Consider the following 18625-nt stretch of genomic DNA (forward strand, 5'->3'; position numbering starts at 1 on the left):
ACTCCATAATATTACCAACTGCAGTGGCGTTTGGGCACTTTACGAACAAGTTTGTACATCTGTATTGGAAAGGCAGTGCTAGAGAGGGGAGATCTGTGTGGCTGGTGCCTTCCTCTCACACCAGGGCAGCGGCAGCCCCCTTCCAAGCTCTCCACTCAAGACATGAAGTATGGCCAAGTGTCGTGGTGAGGAGCCGGGAATCACTGCAAGATGTGCAGCCAGCTCCCTCTGTCCTCCAGTAATGCTTTACATTCCTTTTTCCTTCCCTTCCCATTCCCCTCTCCCACCCACCCCCTTAAGTAAAAGGCACTACAGCGGCGAGAAGGCAGACCATCTGCTGGTTCACTCCCCAAAGCCAGGGCCCAGAAACTCAATCACGCTCCCGTACCTAGATGCAGGGGCCATCTTCCGCTGCATTCCCAGGCACGTTATAGCAGGAGGCTGGATCGAAAAGGCGCAATTGCACGTGCTAGGATTTCAGTGACTCCTTGGAGTGTTTCTTGTTTCTGTGTTGGCCAAGTACATCTCATTGTAAGAATTACGTGGTGGGGGAGAGAGATGGAGTGTGCTGGTGCAAAGTGGGAGATTCCTGTCTCTAGATCTAAGGATTTTGTGCAGCTGTGGAAGGCCATGGGCATACACGTCACCTAAGTGCGCAGTGACTGCAGTGCTCAGAGAGGTCAGTGAGCGTATTCACCCGTTCAGCATGCAGCTTGGCGCATTGGCTGTGTGCGTTATTTGGCTAATCAAGATTCACGCGTTGTCCGTTGAAGGTGCGGCTGTACCTTCTTCAACAGGCACTGCGTGTTCCCTACGTTTCAGTAAACTCCGGCAAGACTGCAGTCGCTGGAAGGTTAGGAGTGCAGCTCTGGCCTTTGTAATTAGCTCAGCCGTGTTTATGAGCGACTGAGCCTGAATGAACCTGCTGTGCGATGGCAATCAGAATGTGGCCTGGAGGGTGGTGCTGTTCTCTGGTGGATCAGGGTTGTTACTAAGCAACCCGGAGAGGAGGCATGTTGATACTTCATCCACTGTTAATACTCCTGAATTATGTTGCTTATTGTATTTTTTTAAGATTTAAAAAAAAAATCTTTATTGGGAAGTCCGATATACAGAGGAGGAGAGAGAGAGGAAGATCTTCCATCTGCTGAATTCACTCCCCAAGTGACCACAATGAGTAGAGCTGAGCCAATTTGAAGCCAGGACCCTTTAGGGCCTCCTAAGCGGGTGCAGGGTCCCAAGACTTTGGGCCGTCCCTCACTGCTTTCCCAGGCCACAGGCAGGGAGCTGGATGGGAAGTGGGGCTGTCAGGATTAGAACTCGTGCCCATATGGGATCCTGGTGTGTGCAAGGCAAGGACCTTAGCTGTTAGGCTACCGTGCTGGGCCCTTTTATTATGCTCTTGATGTTCTTGTTTGGAAATCCTAAGCCTGTGATGTTTTCACATGATTTTTAGGACTTCAAAGGCGTGCCTCTGTCTGGACTGTATCTGTTATCTGGATGAGTGAGTGGGTGTTTAAAGGAAGTTGTTTCGCACAGCTACCATTTTGTTGCACTTGGTATCTATAGTCTTTGGAAGAGAATTTTTTTGAGTCCATTACTGAGGAGAGGTGGAAAACCTAGGAGATAATAACTTTGTTATTTTGATATTTTAAAAATATTTAATTTGCAAAAGGGTCTGAGAAAGAGCATGTAAGCACTCCCTCTCAGCTGGTTCACTTCCCAAATACCTGGGATGGCTGGGACTGGATCGGGGCAAGGCTAGCTGTGGGAACTTAATCTGTGTCACATACAGGTCGTTGAGCCATTAGTGCTGCCTCTGAGCTTGCCTTGGCAGGGAGCTGGGCTTCATCCCAGGCACTCTGTTCCTACAGGCTGGGCATCCTACCTGGTGGTTAACTGCGGCACCAAAGCACCTGCGCCAGGAAGACCACAGTCTTTGATTTTTCTATTGCCATGGTTTTCCTTATCCATTAACATTTCAATAGTAAATATTTGTGGTTATTTCAGATGCACAGCCCTTGGTTAAACTTACTAGTTGTAAAAATATCCCAAATATAATTAAGTTCTATTTTCAGAAGATTACAACATATATGACTTAGTTCCCTTCTTTTTCCTTATTTGTAAGAGTTCTTTGAGTTAAAGCAGTTGTGGTGGAAGTTGTGATAATTTTAATCACAGTCACACATAATTTCTTCTTTTCAGACAGGTTAGACTCCTGCTGTGGCCAAGTCGGGTAAATGGAAAATGGTCGTACCTTGAAAGGAACAAATGGTTGCTTAATGGAGTTACAGCTTTTTCCTGCAAGGGCCGTAGTGGCTTATTCTCTGGCAGTGTTAACTCTGCAGGTCTTTGAAAGCGTGCCTTGTATGCTCAAAGAAAACTCCTGACAACAGAGCGCAGGCTGCTGGGAACCTGGGGTCATGCTCACCAGGCTGCTTCCTCTAACACGTTTAAGTTTATTAACAATCTGGGAAATCTCGCGCTGCAAATTAGAGCATATTTAAAAAAAATTATTACTGGAAAGGCAGATATACAGAGAGGAGGAGAGAGAGGAAAAACTTTAGTCTACTGGTTCACTCCCCTAGTGGCTGCAATGGCCTGGGCTGAGCTGATCTGAAGCCAGGAGCCAGGAGCCTCTTCTGGGTCTCCCATGTAGGTGCAGGGTCCCAAGGCTCTACTGCTTTCCCAGACCCCACAAGCAAGGAGTGCAATGGGCAGTGGCTGACGAAAACATTCGAGAACCTGGAAAACCAATGAGCTGACTGCAGGAGTAGACTCCTGTCCGGTATCAGGTGAGTTTAGAGCAGTGGCAGTGCTCCGCTAGCATGAGCCATGTCGAGTCCCAGGCTGAGGTGGGTGCCAGCTGTTTTCAGTATAGTTAGTATTATGGGATATAGTGATTCCAGTGGCTTAATGACTGACATACGGTGTAGGTGTCATCACACGTAGAGATGCACTCCCTCACCACCACGAACACAAACCTAAACTGTCTATCCAATGTGATGTGCTAGCGTTTGTTTTCATTCCTAAACTGTCACCTCTGAAAATGTGCTTAGTTTCTGTTTTCTGGAAGGGGTGATTGTTGAGACCGTTCTGTCACAGGTGAAATAGCGTGAGGACTCACTGTTGAGTTTTCCTAAAGTGAGAGTGTAGTTTCCGTGTCCCGGGTAGATAACCGTTACAGTCATCACTACTGGCAATTTTCCTTTTGCTTCCCTTTTTATTGAAGAGGAATGAGAAGGAAGAAGAGAATGGGAAAGAATGAGTGAGCATGCAACACATTCAGTGAGGTGACAGAACGTGAGGATATGCCTGTGGTGGCAGAGGCAGAATCACCTGACTTAGTATAGTACGCGTGCATGTAACAGTTTAGAAATTGACATCGCTGTCTTCCCGTTTGGTGATTATTAGACGGAATTTTCTGCATTTGGGGTTGGCATTGGGGTTGAAGTGCAACCAGCACAATACCTGGCATGTTGTCACTGCTTATAAATACATTGCACTAACTCTAACACATCGATACCGTGCCAGGCATTCCGATACAGGAGGTGGGCATCCTAGGCCACCTCTTTAATAGTAGTTTCAGTAATAGTTGGAAACAATATGCTGTGGGAGTTACTATTTCTGACTTAAGACACGGCATCTGTACGAAAGTAATCAGTTGAACCCAACATGAGGAAAGTTAACTCAATGGCAGAGTCATAAAAGTGCACGTGGTTGTTCTGTTTTGTGAGTTGGTCCAGTTTTGTCTTTCTGAAGTTAGTCTGATGAAAAGCAAAGTTCTTAAATACCATAGGCTTACAAAAACAACCCTTCCCCCAAACCTTCAGTATAATGCACCCTTGAACGTCTGAAATGCTCGAATATATTCTGCAAACTTAAAAAATGTGGGTCACACAAAGAGCCCTCTGTTTCTTTTTTTCCCCTTTATTTCCTTCTGGGAGGAAGGGAAAAGGTCTCTGGGATAAGTTTATTTAAAATGACATCAGCTGAGTGAAGCCAGCTGTGAGTAATTATCGCTGATATTTGATTTCCAGCTGTTTTGTTGAACTGTTGCTGGTTCTCAAGGTATTTGGATGTTAATTAAATGATGACTCGTAAAGAAGTTCCATTTAAGGTAGTGGTGCATCAATTGAAACACTAGATGTCCCACCTACTGACCTTCAGTTCTTTCTGTGGTAGCTATTTTAGTATCATTACATTTTTAACTTACAGGAAAACAAAAATATCATACTTAATAATTTATTTTTATTTGGGAGACATAGAGACAGACAGCTTGTCATTCATCCCCAAATGCTATGACAGTTGGAGTTGGGCCCAGCTGTAGGCAGGAGCTACAAACTCCACCCGGGTCTTGCAGGTGGTGGCAAGTGACAAAGTGTTTGAGCTGTTCCCTGCTGCTTCCTAAGATGCCCATTATTGAGGAGCAGAGCCAGGACCGAATCCAGGCACTCCGCTATAGGATGTAGGCATCCTAAGCCACCTCTTACCTGCTAGGCTAAAGGCTTGCTGCAGCATCAGATGTATTTTGGCAATGGCTTTCTATATATTACATCTATATATACCCGTAGAGATGATCACATATATCTTCTCTTTGCCTAAAAGCTTTTGAAGTCCATTGAGCACTAATGAGCTATTCATACCAGATGGATATGAACTCAAAATTCAAGTTGTTTTAAATATTGGATGTTTTGAAAACTTTGAAGTCTTGGAGGATGAATGAAAAATAATGAAGAGGCCAGGCACAATGGCTCAATTGGCTAATCCTATGCCGCTGCAAGCGCCGAGATCCCTTACGGGCACCAGTTTGTCCTGGCTACTCCGTTTCCCATCCAGCTCCCTGTTTGTGGCCTGAGAGAGCAGGGGAGGACGGCCCAAAGCCTTGGGACCCTGTAGCTGCATGGGAGACCTGGAAGAAGCTCCTGGGCCTGGTTTGGCTCAGCTCTGGATGTTGTGGTCATTGGGGAGTGAACTAGGGGATGGAAGATCCTTCTCTGTCTTTCCTCAGATCTACCTTTCCAATAAAAATAACATCTTAAAAAAAAAGTTAGGAAATGGGGACTCATGAAGTACGAGTTGGTGCTTGCTAACTGTACGAAAAGGGCAGAGGCATGAGTCAGACCTGAGGGAAGCCTCCAAGGCTCTGGCAGAGACAGGACGGGAGGGCAGGGAAACCCGAGTGTTTGGCTGTTGCTGAGCAGAGCTGCGTTGGGACATTCAACGCCTTCCTTTATTCATCTCCCTCTCGCCATCGGTCAAATTGGAGAAGTTAGGCTCTTCCCCACCCTCCTCTGTCACCCACGTTCTAGAATGCAGTGGCTCTAGACGTTTCCCAAGGGAATTTTGTTCCCACGGGTAACAAAAATAGGTGCCAGAATCTGGTCTTCTTCTGGGAGCATTTGGTGCCCTGTTGCCGCACACATTTCATCCGTACGTTAAAGACAAACATACATGTATACATACATCCATGAAAAACAAACGTGATCAATTCCTTTGGAATGATGCATGGGTGAATGTTTAGGAGATGAGAGGACAGGAGAACAGGTTGCTTGAGACCGTGTAGAGACGCCCCTGAGGATGGATTGGACGGCGGATGCTTGCAAAGCAGGAGGCAGCATTCTTTCAAGGCCTGCTGCTAGAACGCAGTCGGCAGCTGTGATTTGGTCATGAGTGGAAGTCTTGCACCCTGCGGGAGGAAGAACAGCCTCAAACACTGCTCTGGGTTCCTTTCTCTCGCTTGTGGTACCTGTCCTGAGAATTGAGAAAACTTTGGATCTGTCCCTGCTATCGAAAATCTAATGAAAGCTGCAACAAGGGACTTAATTTGTTAAGTGAAAGAAAAGAGAAAGGAGTTTCTATACGCAGTGGTTGAGGATGACTCCTGTGGAGGTGTCATTACAGAAATCAGGGGTGGGGGGTTTGCGGTGGGGGCTGCTTGCCTCCGAAGGGTTTAGGCAAATAGGCACTGTTTGAAAAGATACTTCAGCAGCCCTGGGGTTAACAGCCCTGCTGGTGATGGCTGTGGCCTATAGGAAGGTTGGGTCCTGAGAGTCACCTGTGTAGGCTGCTGAGAGATGCAGTTCCTGTGGGAATGGGTCCTAAGCAGGAGCACTCTCCTGAGGACGCCCAGCAAAGAGCTTCATGCAGCTCACCGAGCAGTGTGCTGGGGCCCTAAGGGAAGGACCGCTCCAGGTCAACACTGGCCCCCTCCTTGGGGCTGTCTTCCCCTTTGGCGAGCATGTTGCTGTTGGTTGTTATTTAACATCTTTATACTTCATTCCCTTTGGCCCACTTGCCGGTCGGCTCCACGAGGCTAGGGCTTTGGGTCGGTTTTGTGCAGCACTGTTGAGTTCTTAGCCATTGACGGCAGTGCTCAGAACTTTTCTTGGCTCAGGGGGAGAAACAATATTAATTTGTATTCTGAAAATCATTGGTGATCTTGGAGAAGGATGTGTCAATTGAACAAAGGTCAGATTTCCTAAGATGGCACAGGACTAGATAAGAAAAGCTGGACAGCAGAATGGCACCTGTCACTGCAAAGTGCTGGCAAAGGAACAACCCAGGTGCTGCAGAGGGTCTAGGAAGTACCAAGGAAAGGACTTCCGGGGCAGGGAGCTTGTGCTTTTGTGAGGCTGTTGGGAATGCTAGAGTCCAGTGTTAATAGTTTACTAATCTGGGTGTGTTTTATCATTTTCATGTAGTTGTAATACAGTTGAAAAACTTACTAATTGTAAAAACACATTCAAAAAAGGGATTAAGAAGGAAAATACTTTGTTTCTGTTTTTACGAAGAACCAGATGAGGAGAGAAAATTAAGTTTTGCTTAGGATACTAGTAGTAAAGTCAGTAATTTTCTTTTTCAGAAGCAGTGGTTTAGAAGGAGTTTACTGAATTATCAGGCTTGTTTTTGCATTGAATCTTCAGCACGTAAGATAATTGGTCTCTTTGGGCAATACCCATACTTGCATATTTGGTAGAATTCTCACCGGTACGATATAGCAAGAATTTGTAAAGGTTACATGTCTTGGTTCCAATAAGGAAGAAATGGAACAGATGGTATTTATCTGACATATTGGTTAAGGTTGCACAAGTAAGTTTAACAGGGTGGATTGTTTCATAATTATGTTTTTTGATTTATTACTGAAATCTTTCTACTAAATGAGGGTTAAGATTTTAGAATGAGGTAGGGCGCATATTGAATACTTATTGTACATCCTGGTATATTTATCCAAGAACCTTGGTGCCATCACTCAACGCCATTACTGGAATTGCTTAGTGAATCCCACAAAGAACTTAAATAGTTTCATGTCACTCTATTTTACTTTGGAGCCTGATTGAACTTCAATAACAACTCCTTCATGGAAACTTGGTGAATGGAGATTTTTTTTTTAAATCAACCTCCCATCCCCCCATAGACCTTTAAGGATTATGCTTCCAAGCAGGTATTCTAAAGCACATTTACTCTGTGCACATACCCACCACCCAGGAGGTGATGCCGAACGGCCAGGGACCAAGGAGGAACAATGCATCCTTGGCCTGCCATCTTTGCGTCTTTGTGGTCTCTCTCCCCAGGTCATTGTGTAGTTGGCAGTTGACTCTGGCGGCAGACTGGGTGCGGGGGCAGTGGCGGACAAGCCCCACCCCGAGCCAACACAGCTGGCGGTTCTGTGGAGTTGGGTTTCCTTTCCAGGGCCGTGCACCTTGGTTAAACGTCTTGGCTGAAGCCCTCACAGAGTACTGCTGTTGTGCTGCAATAAATTACATAACTCGGTAAACATACGCTTTGGAAGTGACATCACTTGTCTCGGGCTAGAAGGATCTGATGCTAAATATAGGATCTAATCACACTTCTGCATCCACAGTAGGTACAGAGCACAATTTTTCCAGTGGAAAGCATGACAGATTTGACATACTTACGGTTTTTATTGTGATCATTTGCTTGGTGTAGGTTTCTTGAGGATCAAGCACTGGAAGAGAGATGACAGGATGTGGAAACTTTAGCAGCTGACAGCAGTGGTGGAGTACAGAAAACACTTGTCGAACTCGGGAGTAGGAAAACTTGTCAGTATCACCCAGGAGTCACAACTGAATGTATTTCTTCTAGCAGAGCCGTCTCCTCTGGTTCTCGGAGGCCCAAAATGTGTTACGTCAGTCCTAACATGACATAGGGGCTGGCACAAGTCTCGGCCAGAACACACATACACATGTATTGAATTTACTGGTGAGCTGCGAACGAAGAGGAGGGATCAAATCTCACAAGAGTTCGAATTCTTCTCCCTCTCTGGAAATTTCCAACTAAATGGAAGTTGTCATTTTTATTAGGAATAATTGTACTTAGATTGTTTCTTATTTTTGAGAGTCTGCTGTTTCCTATTTCATATGAGAAGGTATTTTAAATCGACAGACTGTACATTCTTAAGATGCACAGGGATGTTTTAGATATCTGCAGTGTGGAACGGCTAAGTCAAACTATTCAGCATGTGTCGGCCCACAGGCCATTTAAATTCGCTCTCAGCGTTTTCTGAGAATGCAGTCTGTTGCTGTTTCCTGTAGTCGCCACGTTTTAGCACAGATCTCTTGCATGTAACTGGATCAGCATTGCTCCCTCCTCCCCAGCCCCGGCTCCTGGCATCTGTTACTCCACACTCTGCTTTTGTGAGTTTAATCCTTTTACATTTTACACGTAAGTGAGATCAATGAAGTATTCCGTCTTCGTGTGCCTGCCTTATTTTATTTAGCGTCGTATCCCCGGGGCACATCCACATTATCCACAAAAGACACAGTTCCATCCTTCCTTACGAGTGGTTACTATTCTATTCTGGACATGCACCACATTGATTCATTGATGGGCACTGAGTTGATTTCCTGTCGTCACGCAGCAGTTGAACAAGGGAGTGTGGGTACTGTATCTTTTTGAAACACTAGTGAGGATGACTGAGTAACGGTAGCTTTATTTTTCACGTTCTGTGAAGTTTCTAGATTGTTCTTGCACGATAGTGTGCAGAGACAATCTTTGCTTCTATCCTTGCCAGCACTCACCCTTTCATAGGTCTTGGTAGTGGCCATTTTGCCGTGTGTGGCATGAGTGAGCATGAACCTGTTGACAGTACAGAGTGTGAGGTTGGTTGTTTCCTTGCTGTTGAGTGGTTTGAATTCCTTTTGTGTTTCTGAAGTTAATCCCTTGTCACATGTATGACCTGCAGGTGTTTTTGTCCCTTGCATAGATTGCCCTTGGTTTCCTTGGCCGCGCACAGGCTCTTTAATCTGATGTAATCTTGTTTGTCCATGTCCATTTTTGCTTTTGTTGCCTGTACTGGTGGGGAATAAAAAAAAGAATTGTTACCCGGAAGAATGTCATGGAACTCCCCCCTACATTTTCTTCTGCTATTTTCCCATTCCAGGTCGTAAGTTGAGTCTTTAATCCACTCGGAGCTGATTTTTTGCATATGGTGTGAAGTGAGGGCTTGGTTTTGTGCTTCTGAATGTGGTTTAGGTAACCAGTTTTCCCAGAGTCATTTATTGAAGAGACGGTCTGTTCCCCGTTGTGAGTGCTTGGTAAACTTGTGAAAGCTTGCTTGATCTTAAATGCCTAAATTTATTTCTTGATTCTCTTAAGTATCCATTATAAGTGTGTAACAGTATGATATTACTTTACAACAAGAAACCAGTCTAAGTGAGTCGGTAGAGATAAAACCCGAGGTGTTGTTCTGAGGACAGAATGGGGCTCTCTTCAGCCTGAAAAGTGTCCGACCTCAGGGAATTAGTGCTGCCTTCTTCACAGTGCTGGAGCCCTGTCTTGTAGAATCCCATGGTTACCAGGAAGCATTAAGTCACACTTACGGTACCTAGTGTTCAACAAAAAAGCACCTGTTATGTGCCAAGGCACTATTGAAGCACTGGGGGGAATCTTAAATAGCATTGTTGGCCCTGTTTTACTGATAAGGAAACTGAGCTGGAGAAAGGTTGAGAACCTTGTTTGAAAGCACAGAGTAACTGGTGGGGTCGGATCTGATCTGGGGTGGCATGCACCCAGTCCAGAGGCGTGACAGCAGAGCAGGTTGACAAGTTGCCCAGCACAACTTTTCTGCTTATCTGTGCTGGCCAGAATGGCTTCCCATAGTCTTTGCTGATTTTCTGTTCTAATTACACTGGAAGTTTCAGATGTTAGATGTTTCTTTTAGAGAAATGTCTCTGTCTCTCTCTCTCCCTTTCTTGAGATTCATTTGTTTGAAAGGCAGAGTTAAAATGCAGAGAAAGAAATAATCTACCTGCTGGTTTACTCCCCAAATGGCTGCAGTGGCCATTTCTAGGCCAAGCAGGAAGCAAGGGCCAGGAGCTTCAACTTGGTCTATTACGTGGATAAAGTGACCCAAGCACTTGGGCCATTTTCCTCTGCTTTGCCAGGCACATTAGCAGGAAACTGAATTGGAAATGGAACAGCCTGGAATTGACCCCCATTACTTTTTAGAATTTAGTAACTTAACTTTCTTCCTCCCATTGTCTTTCACATTTTTAAAATTCATTTTAAAGGTATAATTACAAAGAGAAAAATGGAGGGAGTGAGAAACCTCCCCAGATGGTCTCAATGGGTAGAATAGACTTGGGTGAAGCCAGGGGCCAGCGGTTCTGTCCGGGTCTCCCCTGTGGGTGGTAGGGGTCCAGGCCTGGGGGCCATCTTCTGGTGTGGAGCTGGGCTTCAAGTGGAGCTGATGAACTGGTACCAGTGTCCTCACGTGGCACGCTAGCTTTGTAGATAGTTTAGCTTGGTGCACCATGATGCGGGCCCCGCTTAACTTCTTTTTCTGTGACCCTCCACTCTATGTAGCAGTTTACGCGGCTGGATTGTTAAACCACCCACTGGCTCCCTCCAGTTCTCCTGCGGACAGGTGGAAATGGGAAACCATCTCTGGGCACTGCCCAAGGTGTCGCCGTTCTTGTTCCACCCTCGGTGCTGGTGAGAAAGGAAGGCTTCGGTGGCTTGCGTGGGATACCCTCATTCGTCTCCCTTGTCCTCTGGGGAAGTGAGAAGTCTGAAAGTGGTACTGGTGGTGGTCGGCTCCTCAGTGAAACACTCAAGATGGGAAAAACAGATGTCAAATTATTTTGGTCTTTTGTCCTAGAAAAATGGCAGCAGCGAGGTTTTCTATATTTAAAAGTTGCTTCCATTCAGAGCTCACTTCCTGTGTGCTAAGAGGCCGTGAGAGGCCCCGGTCTGCAAGTGACCTCTGTCCTGAGTGTGTGGCTGTGTGACCCTCCCGTCCAGTGTGGGATTGTGGAGTGCACAGTTGAGTGCTGCTGGAGCCGCTGGGATAGGCACCTGCAGCGCCCCGAGGCCGATGTGTGTGCAGCCAGGAATTCTGTGGGTGATGTGCGGCAGCCCCGCCCCGCCCGGTCGCAGTGCAGTGAGGGTTCCGTTAGCTCCAACCAGGCTGCCCGTCCTGAGACATGAGCACCAAGCCTCAGATGTTAACTGTGTCGGTAGCGCATTTATAGGGAGATGGTGAATGGCTGATGAAAAAAACAGCCAAACACAGCAAAAACCTGAGGTTAAAAGTTGGCCCAAGAATTATTTTATTGCATTTACTCCTGTGGAATATTCTCACTTGTAGGCGGGGATGTGTGTTTGTGTACACAACTGGCGTAGCTTTTTTGGTAGTTGTGTGTTTGTTAACTTTTGGGGAACAAATGCAAATGATAAAATCTGACTGCAAATGTGCGGTCGGAGAGATGGAAGAAATACCTTTACAGTTCAGGCATCCTCTGTTGGTTCTTTTTGCTCGCCTATGAAATGCGAGTTCTGGGAAGCTGCCGACTTGGCGGCATAATGCATTGTTCTGAAGGGGAAATACTTAGTGCCTGTCAAAAACAGGAATTGTGGACCGATTTGGACTCACTCGTGATATTTTTCTTGTTCACAAGACGAGGTTTATGGTTAGAGCCAAACTGTTGATTTAAATTTAAATCTGCCTTTTTTTTTCCCCTGAACCGCGTGAAGGCGGGCACGGTGCAGGACACCCTGGGCCTGGCGGTGTTTGTTGAGTGCTGCTGTGAGCTGCTTTGTGCCTCTGCTCTCTGTGCAGGAGCTGGGCGGTCCGCATTACTCTTACACCTTCAATAAACAGCAGACTCGGGGAAGAGGGTCTGCAGGTGGTCCTCGGGGATCCCGTGCAGTGGATTAGGAACCTCCCGCCTGCCGCGTCCCCCTTCCCTGGACACATGACTGGCCGCAGAAGAGCAGCTCATTCTGTAATTTTCATGGTCATCGTGGTAATTGCTTTGTAGTTTTGTCTCAAGTTTGAGTTGTTAAAAAAAAAAATCTTTTTACGGCAGAAGCTTTCTGAAGGAATTGTAGGCACAGAGACAATAAGCTCCAGTCCATATTTTTTTTTTAAAAAGATTTGTTTATTTTTATTGGAAAGGTAGATTTACAGAGAGGAGAGACTAAGATCTTATATCCATTGGTTCACTCCCCAAGTGGCCACAACGCCAGAGCTGTGCCCATCAGGAGCCAGGAGCTTCTTGCAGGTCTCCCATGCAGGTGCAGGGACCCAAGGCTTTGGGCCATCCTTGACTGCTTTCCCAGGCCACAAGCAGGGAGCTGGATGGGAAATGGAGCATCAGGGACATGAACTTGTGCCCATATGGGATCAGGGCGTATACAAAGACAAGAACTTGAGCCACGAGGCTACTGTACAAGGCCCCTCCAGTTCATGTTTTACTTCTGGAATTTCTTGTGTCTTAGGAAGGATCAAGAAATACACCAGGGCCTTCCCATCAAAGAGTAGTGAAGGATTTACCAGGCTTCACAGGCTTTGACATTTGAATTTGAGTGAAATCTCGCTTAGCTCAAAAACGGTATTAAGGTCCTTCAGCTTCTAGAACTGTATCATGGGGGAGAGGGGAAGGGCTTAAAAAGAAAAACACATGAAAGAATTCTACCAAAAGTCATGCACTCTGACATAGATTGTTTTTTTCCCCCTTCACACACTTGCCAACAATGTGTGATGTAACTCTGAGGCATGAATGGCTGGGATAGCACAGAATACCTCGGCAGTGTAGTGATCCGATGTTTAGGTTTTCATTGCTTTGCTAATTGCATTACTATGGGGAAGCTGGTTTGAAAGAGAAATTTCCCTCTAGGGAGGATGGAAAGAAGCAATTGTATTAGCTGCACAGATGGACTCATTGTCTCTCTCCTTGGTTTAGGGACAGGAAAAGGAATTACTATCTTCTCTTGATGACTTTAAGACCCAGGTATCTTTGTGTGGCTGTGCTGGGGAACACCTCTCCTTGATTTTTGCGGGGTGAACAGGGCCCAGCGCCAGGAAAGGACTCCTGGTCCAATCTGCCACCTTGTGGGCAATAATGGAAGTGCTTCAGCCTACTTGTGTTGGTGGGGACCCCCGGCAGGAATCCTTGGGGGTCCTTCTCACTTTGGTATCAGGGAGCCCTGACCTTCAGATGGTGCACGCCACCTCTCCTGCAGGAAGATCACCTGCTCGGCCTTTGCACCCACCTACTGCTAGTTGTAGAGTAGGGAGAGGTACAGGAGAAGGCAGGCTCTCCTTAAGGGACTTGTGTTCTGATTGAAAAGTTAACACGTGTAAATGCCCGGAAGCAACGTGACTGCCAAAGCAGGGCCAGAGGACCATGGTAGAGGCAGCAAAAACTGCAGTGAAGCTGACTGGCAGTGGTACCGCCTGTGGTGGATGGAAACTGGGGATCTAACCCAGCAGGAAGTCGGAAGGGAGGAGGGCCTCTTGACGGAGTTTGTTATGGGCAAGGTGAGGGGTTGCTGGCCACCATCTGGCAAGGGCACAGGAGGTGGTTTGGGCTCTGTTGTGGAGCCTGGGGAGATCTCTGCATGCAGACGGGAGGGTCTTCCCAGGAGTCACCCCTTTCTTCCTCGTAGGATGCTCCATTTCAGCGTGTGCACCTGCTGGACAGCCGTACTAGGCAGCGTTGTACAGGCCAAGGTGATGTGGGGCAGGATTTAGGAACTTTAGGATTGTTTAGTATCTTAGGAGGAAACCTGCAGGACCACACTGATTTGTTGTCTGATACCATGCACAGATGAGAAAACAGCCGAGACAGTCAAGAACGAGGCCTTTGAAGTCCTGGCTGCTGGTAATTCCCTAGGAAGATGGAGGAAGATGGCCCCGGTGCTGCCCGCATGGGTGACATGGCTAGACCTCCCGGCTCCTGGTCTGGACCTGGGCAAGTGCTGTGGTCATGAGCCTCGGGGGATGCTGAGCCAGAAGATGGAAGAACTGTTTCTCTCTCTCTGTAACTCTGAGCTTCAAACAAAGGAATCTTTCAAAAATAAGGAACAAAGTCTGTGGGCTTAGGTGTGTGGGAACACATGCAGAAATTTTTAAAGACCACATTTTAAATGTTATGAAACATGTTTTAGCTGTGGAAGGCAAACTTAGGAAAATACTCCAGTTCTGACAGTCTTAAATAGATTTCTGTAATTCTTCCTGGGGAAAAAAAAATTAAATGGTTGTTCTGAAATTGGAAATTTTGTCCCTTCTCCCATTTCGTCATTCTTAAGGATATGAGATTCTAGACCGCTGTCATTTGGAATGTATATTAATAACAGATGTCCCAGGCGCTACATGTTGGCTATGCTTCTCTTTAAATCGGATGTCCAAGTCTGTATGTATAAAGCAGACAGTTTAAGGGCCTTTGTAGTTTCTGTGAATAACACATTTGTTTTCTTTTTTTTAAATGGGGGCTGGAGAGGCATGCTAATGGGATCTCAAATTGTGACAATTCTGATGTGTATGAATACTTTGGGAATATTTAAAGTTTTTACGCTTAGGATCACTTGTACTTCCATTCAGATCTCAAGCTCAGCTACGTTTTCAGGATCTACACACTCCTTCAGTGTGTTGTTAGCAAACAGTGTAACTTTTGCCACACAGTCTAGTGAGGTAGATGGCTGTTCGCCTTGCTTCACAAATAAGGTCCCGGTAACGCTGCCTGGGTCACAGCTGGGAAGAAGGGGTCAGGGGGTGGATCCTGTGCTCTGTGGCTCTGGAGATTTTCCCCAGGATTGATTTATTTCTCTCTGAAAGGCAGGTGTACGGAGAGGAGGGTCCAACACAAAGAGCTTGCATCTGCTGGTTCACTCACCAAATGGGTGGACACGTGGAGCTGAGTCAACCCGAAGCCAGGAGCTTCTTCGGGTCTCCCATGTGGGTGCAGGGTCCCAAGGACTTGGATCATTCTGTTTTCTCAGGCTGCAAGCAGGGAGCTGGATGGGAAGTGAAGCAGCCAGGAGATGTACCGGCATCCACGTGGGATGCTTGCATTTTCAGGTGGAGAAGTACCCTGTTGCACCCGTGTGCCAGCCCATGGCCCTAGCCCGTGTTCTTTCCATTGTATCCCCTGGCTTTCTGAGGGAACTCCTTCAAATGTTTCCATGTAGCAAGGCCTCTGCCTTGCCCTCTGCCGCCTCCTGTTGAACACACTCGGACCATCCAGCCCAGCAGTGCCGCTGTGGCTCACGTGGGTGCAGCCTCAACTTTCTTGATGACTGGACCTTGTAGAGCAGTCGGCCTGTGTCTGCGTGCAGTGTGAACACGTAGCTTCAGATATCCCACCAAGTCTGTTTCACAGTGTTGAACCAAGCCCTTCCCCCAGTATTTTTTTGTTCCACACAAGCCCAGAGGAGCCAGCAGAGCACAGGAGTGGGTGCACAGCATATGGAGTGGGGACCCCAGAGGAGGCCGAGTTCTCCAAAATCCACACTGCAGCATGCTCTACACGGCGAGCGAACTTCTGATGCTGGCAAGGCCACAGGAGGAAAAGCCAGCGCTAAGTGGTCGGTATGTTTGAGTCTGCCTAAGCCTTGCGAGAAGCTGGAGAAATAGCCCAGGAGGCGGCCTCCACTCCCTCCGCTGCCTTTGCTGTGAGGGGGCGCCTCATGTCGCTGAGCCTGAGAGCCTGTGGCACCCACTCCCCTGCATGTCCTCAGGTGTGGCCTGTGGATTTGGAACTCGGCTTACCTTGGCATGGGGGACTGGGGACGAGGCGGGGAAAGCAATCTGTTTTTCCTTTGGCGTCACTTTCCACTTCATTCCAAATGGCCCGTCTGACTCCTTTGTCTTCTAGAAGTAAGAAATTTCTGCTTTCAAATGGCTTCTATTTTTGAGAAACGGATGTCCTTCCTGGGGCTGTAGGAAAGGCATATTGTTCTAAAACATGCCGCTTCCTGGTCAGAGCAAGCTATTCCTGTTTGTGCTCCCAGGCTGGAGAGAGTTGGTGGGGACGCGCTGGCCTTGGAAGGGTCTTGGACAGCAGTGCGGCCATGCGAGCCGGCCTTGTCCAGAGGTGCGGTTGGGCAGGTCTGCACGCCATGGTTTCCACACGGAAGTTGAATCACTTTAGATAGATTGCACTGCCCGGCACTTCTGCAGTCAAGTTTGTTGAGACACAGCCTCATTGTGTTTCATCTCTTCTCGCGTGTGTGCAGACAAAAGGAGAGGGGGGACCCAAGACTCTGAAGGCCACCTGTTGAAAATTATCTTGCATGTCTAAACAAGAAATCTCCCTTCTCGCTCAGATGACTTACCTATTTGCGCTGTCTGTGCCAATCTCGGCTTGCTCTGAGGATCGGGACTTCCTTAGCATCCTACTTTTACTCACCTTTTTTGTTTCGGCTTGGTTTTTGGCTTCTTCGCAAAGTGGGTGCGGTTCCGTGCCAAGTACAAATATTGCAAGAAGAGGATGTGTAAAGGTTGGGAGTTTTGCGTGATTCCAGAAGTGAAACTGTTGGAAGGAGGATGATGGAGTGGGCGTGCTGTGCAGTGCCCTCTCCTGCCGCGGGAGCTCGTCCTTTCCTCGGCTTTTTCTTGTGCCACTTGGCATCTCATCAGACTTAGGGCTTGGTGTGGGATGTGGGGATGTGGCAGCTGGCACGCAGTCCCTGCCCCTCCCCAGAGTTCAGTCATGCATGTGTTGATGTGAAATAGCCTGACTCTAAGTTTTAGACCTGAGCATGGCGCTTCCAATGATTTGGGTTTGGAAAATGTGGGCTCACTGGACACTGGGGAAGATCCTAAAACCACTTCAAAAAAATCACTCGTTCTCCCTTGCTCCTAGGAAGCCAGAGGAGAGGTGCTCTTGGGCTTGGAGTGTGGTGTGCCTTGCCTGCACGCCCTCTGGGTAAACCGGACAGTCATGTTGGGCTGCTGGACTGTATTGAAGCAAAGCTCACAGATCCCACCTTCCTGGTTCGTCAGCTCTAGAAATGAACTCTTAGCTTAACGGTCTGTTAATGATTTGTAGTACTTTCACAGTGCAGTTCAGTGAGGGGGAAGAATAATTTTCACAAAATTCTTGAAGAACCTATAGTATCACCTCTTTCTGATCTTGAATTAGTAATGGTTTCTTAGAAACAACTCTAAAATGAGCTTAAATTCAGAATATAATAAATTCACCTTTTAATGATAAAAAGACAAATAACCATATTAAAACTTAAAGCCTTTGAATATTCACTGTAGCTACATAAGTGGCCAAAAGGCATGACAAGATGTGCATTATTGTTGGTCAATATGGAAATGCAAATGGAAACTACAGTAAGATGTAACTTCACACCCAGTGGAATGGCTAAAATAAAAAACAATGTGGGCAGTAGTAGATGTTGGCAAGTATGCAGACTGAAATCCTCTTACAGTGTTAATGGCATTATGAAATCCTCTTGTCACTTAGGAAAGCAGTTTGGCAGGACCCTTATAAGTTAGTGGTTCAGGTCCTGGCTGCTCCATTTCCCATCCAGCTCCCAGCATGTCCACAGCCTTGGGATCCTGCACCTGCATGGGAGACCTGGAGGAAGCTCCTGGCTCCTGGTTCCTGGCTTCCGATGGACTCCGATCTGGTCATTGCAGCCATCTGGGGGATGAGCTAGCAGATGGCTGATTGTTGTCTCTTCTGTCAGTCTACCTTCCCAGGGAAAGTGAACACATCTTAAAAGTTAGTGAGTTAGTGTGACCTGGCAGTTCCCTTCCTTACGAATATATCCATGCAAATTGACAATGGCATTCAAACAAAAACTTGCACAAGTTCATGCTAGTCTACTAGTGATAGCCAAGATGGAGAACGCCAAATGCCCATCGGCTGACGAGTGGCTAAGCTTCCCGGTGGAGTAGGTGTGGCATTAAAGAGGTGGGATGTGCTGTAAGATGAGCGACCCCCCCAGAAACCTAACACTGAGTGACAGAGGCCTGTCCCCCCGGCCCTGCAGTGCCCTACATGGCCAAGGAGGTTGTGCTCCCCAGGAGTTTATGGAAAGGGGGAGTGAAGAAGGATTCTTAGTGAGTTCCAGGATTTTTTTCCCGGGGAGATGGTGAACATGTTCTGAAATTAGTGCTGGTGATTATATAAACAAAGTAGCGGACACCTCACTTCAAAAAAGTGTTAATGCTATGTGAATTACCACTTAAGTCGCTACGAAAAATTATTTGACAGATTTCTTAAAGTGGCCTTGTTCTGCATTTTGATTAAGACTTCGGAGGAGTAAATATTCATATTGACATGTCAAACAAAATTCTCGATTTCCCGAAATCCTGATTCCTTGCTGGCTTATCATGAATGTAGGTAGAGCTTTGACTTGTTAC

At 46.9% G+C, this 18625-nt stretch overlaps 1 protein-coding gene across 8 annotated transcripts in view; it reads left to right on the forward strand.

Moving 5' to 3' along the window:
- RAPGEF2 (Rap guanine nucleotide exchange factor 2) overlaps nt 1-18625 on the forward strand; it is a 157310-nt gene that overhangs the window by 37566 nt on the left and 101119 nt on the right. The gene's annotated exons all lie outside the window — the stretch shown is intronic.

The sequence above is a fragment of the Ochotona curzoniae genome, unplaced genomic scaffold (assembly GCF_017591425.1).
Source record: "Ochotona curzoniae isolate NIBS_2020 unplaced genomic scaffold, NIBS_Ocur_1.0 contig_21, whole genome shotgun sequence".
Classification (NCBI taxonomy): Eukaryota; Metazoa; Chordata; class Mammalia; order Lagomorpha; family Ochotonidae; genus Ochotona; species Ochotona curzoniae.